General features: G+C 43.4%; 1 long non-coding RNA gene and 1 pseudogene across 1 annotated transcript; both read right to left on the bottom strand.

The window, feature by feature from the left end:
• Window positions 1-4,645: 4,645 nt before the first annotated feature.
• LOC116357490 (uncharacterized) lies at window positions 4,646-5,981 on the bottom strand. The gene is made up of 3 exons (XR_004205511.1): window positions 5,757-5,981; window positions 5,520-5,657; window positions 4,646-5,031 (listed from the first exon to the last, which is right to left on the bottom strand). It is a non-coding gene; the product is annotated as an uncharacterized LOC116357490 (long non-coding RNA).
• Window positions 5,982-7,311: 1,330 nt separating this feature from the next.
• Window positions 7,312-13,331, bottom strand: part of LOC116357430 (lipase maturation factor 1-like) — a 50,155-nt pseudogene continuing 44,135 nt past the window's right edge.

The following is a 13,331-nucleotide window of genomic DNA, read 5'->3' as shown; positions in this document are numbered from 1 at the left end:
AGTGCCAGACGTGTCCCCCTGCTTAAGCCAGTACATGTCCAGGCCCATCTGACGTTTGCTAGAGAGCATTTGGATGATCCAGAAGAAGATTGGGAGAATGTCATATGGTCAGATGAAACCAAAATATAACTTTTTGATAAAAACTCAACTGAGTTCCATCCAAAGAACACCATACCTACTGTGAAGCATGGGGATGGAAACATCATGCTTTGGGGCTGTTGTTCTGCAAAGGGACCAGGGCGACCATGTAAAGGAAAGAATGAATGGGGCCATGTATCGTGAGAAGTGAAAACCTCCTTCCATCAGCAAGGGCATTGAAGATGAAACGTGGCTGTGTCTTTCAGCATGACAATGATCCCAAACAGACCACCCGGGCAACGAAGGAGTGGCTTCGTAAGAAGCATTTCAAGGTCCTGGAGTGGCCTAGCCAGTCTCCAGATCTCAACCCCATAGAAAATCTTTGGAGGGAGTTGAAAGTTCGTGTTGCCCAGCAACAGCCCCAAAACATCACTGCTCTAGAGGAGATCTGCATGGAGGAATGGGCCAAAACACCAGCTACAGTGTGTGAAAACCTTGTGAAGACTTACAGAAAACGTTTGACCTCTGTCATTGCCAACAAAGGTTATATAACAAAGTATTGAGATAAATTTTTGTTATTGACCAAATACTTATTTTCCACCATAATTTGCAAATAAATTCATTAAAAATCCTACAATGTGATTTTCTGGATTTCTTTGTCTGTCATAGTTTAAGTGTACCTATGATGAACATTACAGGCCTCTCATCTTTTTAAGTGGGAGAACTTGCACAATTGGAGGCTGACTAAATAAATTTTTGCCCCAGTGTATCTACCTCAATTACTTTGTACCCCTGCACATCGACTTGGCACTGGTACCCCGTGTATATAGCAACGTTATCATTGCTCATTGTGAATGTACTTATTCCTTGTGTTACAAATGTTTTTTCAATTATTCTAATAATTTTCTATTGGTTTATGCATTGTTGGGAAGGGCCGGTGAGTAAGCATTTCACTGTTAGTCTACACCTGTTGTTTACCAAGCATGTGACAATTTGTTTTTTACAATCACCATTATTTTCAGAACCAGAACAAAACTCAAAACGGTCATCACTTGTAACACAGGCTGTCCAATGTTCAAAACATTGCATTGTGCATTCATATCTTTAAAGAAACCTTGCACTTGCAAAATCATTGGTTCAAATAACTCATTTATCATGAAATACCATAGGAACATTCATTTAGATCACCCACACACACAAGATCCCGATAGTTTCACTGTGTAGTTGTTTGTACAATCATTAAATATTGTAGTACAAAATATGTGATACATGTTTCATTATGCTACTACACATAAATACATCAATGTAAAAGGACTAGTAAAGAGAATACTAGAGGCACAGTGTGAAGGATTTCTTCCTCCTCCTCTGAAGAGAAGGTGTAGCAGGGATCAGACCAAAATGCAGCATGGTTATCTTCATACATCTTTAATAAAGATCATGACAATACACAAACGTAACATGAAAAACCTAAACAGCCTTATCTGGTGCAAACCGAGACAGGAACAATCACCCACGAAACACTCAAAGAATATGGCTGCCTAAATATGGTTCCCAATCAGAGACAATGATAAACACCTGCCTCTGATTGAGAACCACTCTAGGCAACCATAGACTTACCTAGACAACTATACTACACCACAATCCCATTACCTACAAAAACCTACAAAAACACACCACATAAATAACCCATGTCACACCCTGGACTGACCAAAATAATAAAGAAAACACAAAATACTAAGACCAGGACGTGACACGCAGTGTAATCATTGAACAAAATATTAAATGTATTGATGAAATGCAATAAAATCACAACATAGGTTTCTTTGAATCAAAGCAAAAATAATTAGCTACAAAAAAAGAAAACAACTACAGTAAAGGTCATCTGTTCCTCACCTGGCTTACTGTAAAAAGCAAAACAAAGGATAGATTACTGTACTTCTATATTTCCATCAAAACTGTCTTGTGGATTTGGCCACAGGTTCTCATCTCATCCACATGACAATGGATGTTTTCATTAGCCAAATATCTTGGGAATAATCTTTGGGCGAATCCAGGCCTGACACTGGTCTGCCGTGATGTCATTGCATGCCTCATCCATGGCCTGGAGAAGGGCGGCTTGTTCATATACCTTCCACCTCCATGTGGAGAAAAATTCCTCAATCAGGTTAAGGAAAGGCAGTGGCGTGCCGTGGGCCTGGGGGCTGGGCCTTCAGTGAGGTCCTACACAGTCCCACCCAAATTAATCCACCTCTTATTACCATCATTATGATGCCATGGCTCTAGACACTATACATTTAGACAGAAACCCTGCCCTGCACGCTTGTTCGTTGAGCTGTAGATCCACTCGGGTGTCCCCAAAAGTTTTCAAAAGCACCATTGCTTGTAAGTGCCCAGCCGTGTCTCATTGCTGCCTTGGTTAGACAACTCAAGTTTGCAAAACCAGTGTGGCTCCAAACACCAAATCTATCACTTGCAAATAATAGGCATTCCCAGCAGTACAGTTTGCAGTGCTTCTCGGAGTCTGTGAGCCATTGATAGAGCTCGTAGTTGGAACTTTGAAAGTGGCGAACGAACCCCTTTCCCGCCTGTGACAGGCTTTGTAGCGTCGGCGTCGGGCGACCTATCCTGACAATGTCTAACTTTTCTTGAAAAGTTTGTCTTGAGAATGGCGTTATGATTATATCCTCGACCAAATCGATATCGTCTCCTCCTTCCGCCATTGTGGGTTAAAAAAACAGCTTAGTAGTACGCAAATTAATTAGTTTATCAAATTCAGTTTCCTAGTTCTGAGGTTTGCATAGACCTGCCCATATAGGACCTGCCTCTCAATATTGGTAATCCAATCAAAAGACGTGCACGTACTACGCCTGCTAGCTGGCTCCTGTGTAACACTGGAGCCAGCCAGCAGGCATACAATATCCAACTCTAAAGCTGATTGGTTGACACTAAATTTTCATTTCCATTCACTTTAAGCTACAAGCACCCGCACTGTTGATTCTGAAGGCCTGAGGGCAGATTTTAGATCTGGCAACACATGATGGCAAATATGATTGGATAAAAGATCTAACATAAAGACCAGCCCTCCAAATCTCAACCTGGGGCTGGAAGCAGTGCAACCAAGAGGAAAGCTATGAAATGAAGAGTATAACTCTTACTCTGGGGAATCATTTAATACATATTTGTGGGAAAATATATTTAAAAAAATATTATATTCTGATGATGTTTAGGCCAGCAGAGAAGGCCTTGCTGGCCCTGACGGCCCAACACTGAGGAAAGGAGAGTATGGGGGTAAGTAAAGGGTGGTAAATCGTGGTTGGGACTGAAACCATGCTTGCACCATTTGAGCATGGTGGAACCTGACATTATCCCACACAATGACATAGGTCATGCCATCTGCTCTACAGACCTAATTTAGCTCATCAAGGAAGGTTACATTCGAACAGCGAATCATGTGGCTGCCTGCAACTCAATATATAGAGTATATAGAGTAGAGAGCTTTAGATGTTGTCCGACCAAACATTAGAACAGGCAAGATGAGTAATCTAAGCAACTTTGACCATGGTATGATTGTTGATGCCACACATGGTGATTTCAGCATCTCAGAAACAGCTGCCTTCCTGGGATTTTTACGCACTACAGTCTCTAGAGTTTACAGAGAATGGTGCGATAAACAAAACACATTCAGTGAGCAGCAGTTCTGTGGGCAAAACACCTTGTTAATGAGAGGTCAGAAGAGAATGTCCAGACTCATTCAAGCTAACAGAAAGGCCACAAATGCTCAAATAACAGCTGTTTAAAACAGTGGTGTGCAGAAGGGCATCTCTTAACGTACAACACCGTGAATAATTCAGGCTGTTGTGGAGGCAAAAGGGAGTCCTACCCAGTACTAGATAGGTGTTTTTTTTTTACCTACAAATAGCAAAATCAGCAGATTTAATCAGATAAAATGACTAGGTAGGCATCAATTCTGTTTTCCATCATATATAGTGTGTCTGTACAAACAGTGCAGGTGGCTCAGGTATTTGTGATGAGGTGAACACAATTCAAATTGGCCATGCTGGGAGAAATGTGCATTGTGGGATGCAAGGACAGGAGGGAGCATTTGTCCCCTCAGGGTTCTCATCCGTTACTGCTATCACTACTCTGTAAGCGGTTCACACACACAACTGCACGAAGAAAGCTACACCTCTTCCACTGATTAGCTCTCCCTTTTTATGCATTGGATCCTATCAGATCCCTGTAACACAAAGACACGCAACAATTAGGGGAATTTGTATGTAGTACAACACTGCAATGTCACTCTAGTAAGATTATTTCATGGGACGGACATCTCACGTTGGATGATTTAAACCACTAGGTTAGTTAACGGACAACTTGCTAGGCGTACAAAGTGAATGGCAATAATACATGGAATATCTATTTTTGTCCTAAAATGTACCTTTTATTATCAAAAGACACACAATGGAGGTACAGTCTGACTGTCTTGCTATGTGAGCCCAACATGGACGATGTGTCATCCCCTCAACTCTCCTATTGTTACATCTTTGGCACAGTGACATATCACTATTCATGGGAAGGGTTGGTCATTCTTTATTGCATACAGTAGACGGGAACATTGGAGACAAGCAAAACAGATGAATACAATAAAATGTCATTTTTACAGGGTGTCATGAATTCCCCAATATCAGGGTGACCACATCATGTCAACATGTTTGTTTTCATAGTGTATTTGATCCAGAATTATAAGCAAGGAACAATACCTCAGTGTCTCATGCACCCATCGCTCATTGAATATGTCAGTGTGATTAGTCATACAGTAGGTCAAAAGGTCAGGATGGGGCCAGTTCCAGGACTCCAAGTATCCCCCGAGAGTGGTGGGGTCCACAACAGGGAAGAATGCTCCGATACGTTTCACTGCCAGGAGGGCTGAACTTGTGCTCTCCCTGGACCCACCTGGTGAAGCAGGGAGACGGATAAAAGGAGGGACCGGAATGATTAGTGTAACTGGTAGAGAGAATACAAGGACACGTTTTATATCTAGAGGAAACATCCCACCAGAGGGGGCTAGAGGACAAGGCATTTGAGTTTCTGCAAAGAATGTGAGGCTTGCAATTATTACCGTTTTTTCTAATTGCTTAGGCACTATCTTTGAAACTATAGGCTATTTTTTGCAAAACTCTACACACTAACCACAAAACCTTACACCAAAACAGCAAAACATTATACATCTCTTGCAAAGCAAACAATTCTTGCAAAACTCTTCAAAATCTTTTTCTAAAAATCAGGATCAGTCAATTTGATGTAGCACCATACACTTCCAGATCCAGTATTTATATCTCAGTTGTTTTACACGGTCTGAGTTTCTTTCGAAAGGGACTCTGTACAGCTGCTTTGTCCTAATACTATTGCGTTTCAGTAGACGAGACAGTGCAGAGACTCACTCTGTTGACGTTTCGGAATGTGGTGATATCTGCCATTATGTGGTCCTGCAGTTCTCTGATGCAGTTATTTGCAATGATCATATTGACAATGTGGGTCTCCTGCTCTGGGGTGAACAGTCGATCTCTTCCACCAGTTTTCTTGCAGTTGTGTAAAAACATTTGAATGGTTTTAGTGATAGATCCTTCTCATTATGAAAGTACAGTACATATTACTTATATTTACTTATATTTACTTACCGGTTCTCATTTCTAAATATCCAGATGATACCTGCAATAGTATAGTGGCTCAGATTTGGTTGAACCCGTTGCCCAGCCTTCCTCATGCGCATTCCATGGTTGACAACATGGTCAACCACAGTCATTCTGATTTCATCCGTTATTGTGTTCCTGACTCCCCTTCCTCTTCCCCGTCCTCTCCTTCAACCCCGTCTTACCCCCGTCCTATTGGCCTCCAAATGTTGTCCAAACCAAATGTTTACCTGTGGCCTATTTATAGTGCTCAAGCTCTGATTTGTAAGTCAACTCATTATCTAAAAGTGTTTTCACATGTGTCAATGTGGAAAGGCAATTGGTGAAATTGTGTAGCAATGTAGAGACCAATGTTTACAGTTTTTCCAGAAGTGTGTTATTAAATTGCAAACTGAGTGTAAAGCAGTGAGTTGTGTTTACAGTTTGGCACACTTGGTAAATGCATTGGCTGCAAGTGTTAATGGTTTCAGAGATAGTACTTCAAGAATCACTGTTAGTGTTTAAGCATTCAGAAAAAGGCTGTATAACATTCACACACGAGTGTGTACACGCACACACACAGCTGAGATCAGTTAGGCCTTCAACGCAGCTGTCGCCTAACGGCAACAGCTGGCCATTTTTAAATGAAATGTGCATACTACAGAAACACACGTCGTATCAAACTGCTTTTCACCCTCTTCTCTTTATCATGGACAATGGCAGAGGTTCTCCCCTCCACTGCCCAGTGTTAGTGTAACTGGGACTGTCTCTGCCCTGGAAGGGATTGTGTTCCCACTGACTCTGCACATAGGTCTGGTTGAGAGAGAGAGCGAGAGAGAGGGGGGGGGGCAGAGGGACAGAGAGAAAGAGGGAGGAAAATTGAGGGGTGGAAAAGGTGAGTGGAAGATCAACTGTCACTTCAAACAAATACCTTAATCCAAAGCAGTCTACTCCACCAAACTATTATGTGAATATTGAGCCAATGTGTGACATCAACCTTCCCCCCTCTTGCCAAAATGTCTGACTGGGATTATCTTGGTTCTAGGATTGGAGGTAGACCAGCAGGAAACCCTATGCCTTGAGAAGGGAACATTAAAAACAGGGTGCCACACAATCAAGTCTCCGGGAAGATCTTCACCTGAGATAGCTGCGTGTAGAAAGCAGGTTTAACAGCGGAAGTTGAGAATCGTAAGGGCTGCTAGCCCTGACAGAGGAAATAAATCAGGGCAGGTAGGTCTGGGTCCATGTTGCGTGCTGTAGTTGACAAACTCAGTGCTAGAACAATGACATCATACTGTATCTGAATTCTGCCATGGTTATGGACATTCTCCATTGTGATAATTGTAAGTGGGGTGGTGGAATTTTGGACAGGGGTGGGAAAACAAATCCAAGGCATGCACAAAACCAACTAACAGTAAATAAAATAAACAAAATTCCTGATTCTTGCATGTCAAGTTAGAGCTGTGTAGTCCAAAGGTCTGCCAAGTGTCAGACTGACTGCACCTGGAGGGTGGTGAGCCACATGCGCCAGTGGGGGCCCATAGGGGAAGATAGAGCAGGGCCATCAGATCAGGTCCCCTGGCTTCCACAGGAACTGGCAGTCCTCCCACACAGCCTCTGGGTCCTTCTGGTCCGTGCTCAAAGTACCTTGCAGAATCACCTCAGTCCGCTCCTTAGTGATACTGCATACAGAGGGAGGGAGACAAAAAAGAGGGTCAAAGAGAGTGAAAGTTGCAGAGAACAATTCTAGAACAGAATTTGGGATATAGGGTTACCTAGAGGAGAAATGGAGAGTGTTGAGAGAAAGGAAGAGGAGGATGAAGTAGGTTGTTGACGATGCGGAGTGGGCTGAAGGACGTGTTCATCACCTGTCTGGAGCTCAGCAAGTTCAGTACCACAGGAATGCTCAGATAGCCAATCAGAACGCCCAGAGCCACATTCACCACCCGACGAATGAGCATACCTAAAAGGACATAGGGATTACATATAGGGAAATTATTTTTGACGATATATCGTATGGTATCGTTTTGTCAATATCGCAATATTTTTTGTGCTAGTTGGCCATACCTGCAGCAAAACTCCAGTATTTTTCCTTAATAGCTTGTTCTCCATCTTTTTATATAGGGAGCCAATATGTTTTACAACTATTTTATTTCCATGGCTGATCAAAACTAGTTTTCCCATGGCTCTCTCTTGTCCCTCTGCAGAAGACATATGGTGAGCAATATACTTGGAACATCGAAACACAAAATCACAATATCGAATAGAAATACATATACAATTGTAAGAATCGCAATGAATATTGTATGGGCACCTAAGTACCGTGATATCGTATCATGAGATCCCTGGCAATTCCCAGCAGGAGCAGTAGAGATACTCTTAATGATCGGCTATGAAAAGCCAACTGACATTTACTCCTGAGGTGCTGACTTGTTGCACCCTCGACAACTACTGTGATTATTATTATTTGACCATGCTGGTCATTTATGAACATTTGAACATCTTGGCCCTGTTCTGTTATAATCTCCACCCGGCACAGCCAGAAGAGGACTGGCCACCCGTCATAGCCTGGTTCCTCTCTAGGTTTCTTCCTAGGTTTTGGCCTATCTAGGGAGTTTTTGCTAGCCACCATGCTTCTACACCTGCATTGTTTGCTATTTGGGGTTTTAGGCCGGGTTTCTGTACAGCACTTTGAGATATCAGCTGATGTAAGGGCTATACAAATACATTTGATTTGAATTAAGGTCACAGTTATGAAAACTTATGACACTAAAGAGGCCTTTTTACTGACTCTGAAAAACAACCAAAGAAAGATGACCAGGGTCCCTGCTCATCTGCGTGAACGTGCCTTAGGCATGCTGCAAGGAGGCATGAGGACTGCAGATGTGGCCAGGGCAATAAATTGCGATGTCTGTACTGTGAGACGCCTAAGACAGAGCTACAGGGAGACAGGACGGACAGCTGATCGTGCTCACAGTATCAGACCACGTGTAACAACACCTGCACAGGATCGGTACATTCGAACACCTGAGGAACAGGTACAGGATAGCAGCAACAACAACTGCCCGAGTTACACCAGGAACGCACAAACCCTTCATCAGTGCTCAGACTGTCCGCAATCGGCTGACAGAGGCTGAACTGAGAGCCTGTTGGTAAGGTAGGTCCTCACCAGACATCAACAGCAACAACGTTGCCTATGGGCACAAACCACCATCGCGGGACCAGACAGGACTGGCAAAAAGTGCTCTTCGAGTTGTAGTTTTGTCTCACCAAGGGTGATTGTCAGATTCGCGTTTATTGTCTAAGGAATGAGCGTTACACCGAGGACTGTACTCTGGAGCAGGATCGATTTGGAGGTGCAGGGTCCATCATGGTCTGGGGCGGTGTGTCACAGCATCATCAGACTGAGCTTGTTGTCATTGCAGGCAATCTCATCGCTGTGCATTACAGGGAAGACATCCTCCTCTCTCATGTGGTACCCTTCCTGCAGGCTCATTCTGAAATGACCCTCCAGCATGACAATGCCACCAGCCATACTGTTCATTCTGTGCGGGATTTCCTGCAAGACAGGAATGTCATTGCTCTGCCATGGCCAGCGAAGAGTCCGGATCTCAATCCCATTGAGCACGTCTGGGACCTGTTGGATCGGAGGGTGAGGGCTAGGGCCATTCACCCCAGAAATGTTCGGGATATTGCAGGTTCCTTGGTGGAAGAGTGGGGTAACATCTCACAACAAGAACTGGCACATCTGGTGCAGTCCATGAGGAGGAAATGCACTGCAGTACTTAATGCAGTTGGTGGCCACACCAGATACCGACTGTTACTTTTGATTTGATCAGGGACACATTTTTCCATTTCTGTTAGTCACATGTCTGTGGAACTTGTTCAGTTTATGTCTCAGTTGTTGAATCTTGTTATGTTCATACAAATATATACAAATGTTACTTTGCTGAAAATTAACGCAGTTGACAGTGAGAGGACGTTTGAGTTTATATATATATATATATGTGTGTGTGTGTGTGTGTGTGTGTGTGTGTGTGTGTGTGTGTGTGTGTGTGTGTGTGTGTGTGTGTGTGTGTGTGTGTGTGTGTGTGTGCGTGTGCGTGCATGCGTGCGTTTGTATCTAGGAACACAAGATCCCTTTGGCAGTAGCCAGAGAGAGGGGCTTAGTCTATGTGGTCATGGGGCATTTAGTCACAGACAACTGGAGGAGTAGACAGTTCAAATCCCCACTACCTGTCTCGGATTGAGATGGCAACCCGTCAACACATCCATGTTAAAACCATGCATCAGAACCATACGCGTTGTTTGACTTAAATAATGAACTTTTATGCCTAAAAATGAATCAAAAACTGCCTTGGTGGAGGTCGTACAGAATGTTGGGCCCACTTAAATGACATTTGAGTCTTGGGAGACCAATTAGCTGGAGCCTATTCCTGTTTTTATACACAACATGGGCAATTCACTGCACTTCGACGTAAAAAATATATATATATACAGGTAACTGCCAAAATAAAGGAAACACTTGAGTAAATGAGGGATACAAAGTATTGCAATCAGCCATTGAAATCAATGAAAGCTGCTATACTGCTCGTGTTGTGCTCGTGTTGCATCACGTCCAATGGCAACGTCCAAGCTCAAGAACCGCAGAGGTTCAATTCTCGATGGCTGACGCACACGTTCATTCTATCTTGTGAATTGAATTAAAGTTGATTTTGGTTGCATATGGCCTCAACTATACACCACTGGTTATTGTTCTAAGATGTATGAAGTCAAGACGCTACTAGCTAGCCGAAACTCTAGGTAGCTGGCTTTGACTATCTTCACAAAGTAAACAAAAGCAACTTGTGTCATTTGAGTACAGCCGCTAGCAACAATTGAATGAGTACTTGTGAAAAACTGGACCAACGCTATTGTACTTATGCATAATCGATGAATATGGACCAGTACATTTAGAGAAAATAGAATAAAGAAGCTCCTCCCCTGTGCTGCTCTCCGCTCTCAAAACAAGCTCTGTGTAGCAGGTAGAACGTCACATTGACACGACGCTGATGGCAAAGCTACTCAACGTTATGGTGGAGCTGAAGTGTTAGGGTCATGTATAAATGTGGATGTCCCATCCCTCCAATAGAGATCCAGACACTTGTAGAATGTACAGCATGCCATTGAAGCTGGTTCGGTGGCCTAATGCCATTTTAAGACACTTTATGTTGGTGTTTCCTTTATTTTGGCAGTTACCTGTACATGTACATTCATCACCATCTTCCACGCCATCTCAAGCTGTCTCTCTCTCGCTATTTCATTTAATTCCCTCCTCCCTCTCCTCAGCTGTCCCAGCACTAAACCATACTCCTCCCATCATGTCCAAATCGTTAACTTCTTCCTTTATGTTTCTGGGCCAACTGTCAGGCACATTGGTAATGTCTGGTGCTGAGTGTCTACCATCTGTCAAGGCCCAATAGCCTGCTAGCCTGCTCCAGATGTGCATACAGCCAGGTGTGGGTGTTGGAGATGGGGAGTGGAGTGGAGCGGCTCGGGAGTGGAGCGGTTGGAGAGGGGTAGGGTGCCCATGTGGACCCACTCATTTCCCACTCTTAGGTGTTGTATACTCAAACACACAACTTAGCCAGGCGTGTGGGGAGGGGGAGTCCATACACACACAAACATGCACGCACGCAGACACGCAGCACGGCTGGTAGAGACATTAGTCAGTCGAACTCAGTGGAGCCAGGTGGAAGCCTGGTCCTCTCCCTCTCTCTGACTGTCATCATTAGTCCCAATCATAAAACACCCAGACAGTGTTACAGCAGCCCTGCTATTCTTATAGGATGAAAATAAATACCCAGAATTCCAGGATAATCCCCACAATACCTTAACCCTGTCCATATCGATTTCTTTCTTTGCAAAGATGTGTCTGGGCTGAGGCGGAGGTATGGGTTGTGAGGGAATTAGATAAATAGAAGAGATTATTATATTTCTACGGTGTGGAAACTGATGAGTAAGAGGTTAGGCTCATTTGGGAGATTTCATGGCTGTTGAGGGGGTACATCTGGTGGGTTTGGGGGTCTGTCCTGCAGCCTCCTCAGCCTGGAGGTCCGGTATGGCTTGCTTGGCCCCTCGAACAGGAACCCCAGAGATCCATCGTCAAAACAGACTGGGAACTATGGTCAGCCAGTTGAGAAAGCTTAGGTTCCCACTCACTATCAGAGTCACCTAGGGGAGAGGGTAGATGGGGTGAGACAGAGGGTCGAGGAGGAGACACAGAGGGTCGATGGGGAGAAAGGACACGCGGGAGTGATAAGATTCCTCCAAAAAGGTACTGGCAGAAAAATAGCATGATGATTGATGAGGACTGCTTTGTAATAAATTAGGCCATTGCAGCAGGGAAAGTCCTGATTTCCTGTATTTAACTGATGACTGATTTATTACAGTTTTTTCCAACTGCTTACACACGTTTTTCAAAACTGTCTCCTTTTTTCAAAACTCTACACACAATTCCCAAAACTACAAAATGCAAAACGCCTCACATCTCCTTCAAAATGTAACACTGCATTCAAAATGCCATAAGCATATGTCAGAATGAAGCATTTGCATCAAATGGTAAACACTGCTTTCATAATAGTACATTTTTGGATATACTATGTAAACACTGTTGTTCTAAATCTAAAGCTCTTTGGTCTTTCATAGGCTTACAGTATATCAACATTTCAATACATTGTTCTACAGTGAAAGTAATCTGCTGAGAGGGGTAACAAGTACACTGTAAACACCAATGCAATGTAGAAACAGAAAATATTTATTAGGCCAAACATTACTGTTGTATACAGTAGCATACAACAAAACCATAAACATATGTAAACCAAAAGTATATTCTTTAGAATACAGTAAAGAACACAATTGTGTGTGGGGGGTCCCGGGGGGGCAGTCCAGGAATTGGTAGGGGGTGGGGGGGCAGTCACCAGTGCTAAGCTACGCTTCATCTCTTCTCCGGCCTGAGTCTGGCCACAATACTTCGTCCACATCAAAATATATGTTTTCTCTTGCAAAACATCGAGGGAAGTATCTCCTAGCATGGCGTATCCAACCTTGGACAGAGGCAACCTCTATGTCCCACATGCGTCCGCCATTGCCTGGAGAAGCGGCTGTACATTACTGTAATGCTAAAATAGTCATTAGATAGTTGCATACCTGTTCTCATTTCTGAAGGTTTGAAACCTCTCACTCAAAGTGCAAAACTACACACCAAATATCCAAAACCATAAGCTCAGTTGTCAATTGCATAAAACACTTTTTTCATCAGAGATGGCTATCCTTCCTTCTCTTCTTTGCCCTTGTCCTCTTCCTCTCCCTCCTACTCCTCTTGCTCTCTGTCCATTGTTGGCATCCATTGTTCAAAACAGGTAATCTGACCTTTGACATATTTATTTATAGGCCTATACTACAGTAAAGCAGTGATTGGTTAGTGATCAGTTAAGCTATTGGTGTTTGCACCCGTGAGGAGTGTGTGTGTGACCTGGTGAATAAGTGTAGCATTTTGATTGGTTGTGTTTGGAAAAGGAAAGCAAGTCACTTCCTGTTAGATTT

Source organism: Oncorhynchus kisutch, linkage group LG25 (assembly GCF_002021735.2).
Source record: "Oncorhynchus kisutch isolate 150728-3 linkage group LG25, Okis_V2, whole genome shotgun sequence".
Classification (NCBI taxonomy): Eukaryota; Metazoa; Chordata; class Actinopteri; order Salmoniformes; family Salmonidae; genus Oncorhynchus; species Oncorhynchus kisutch.
The sequence above is the reverse complement of the archived record's forward strand: the minus strand, read 5'-3'. Positions and strand labels throughout refer to the sequence as shown.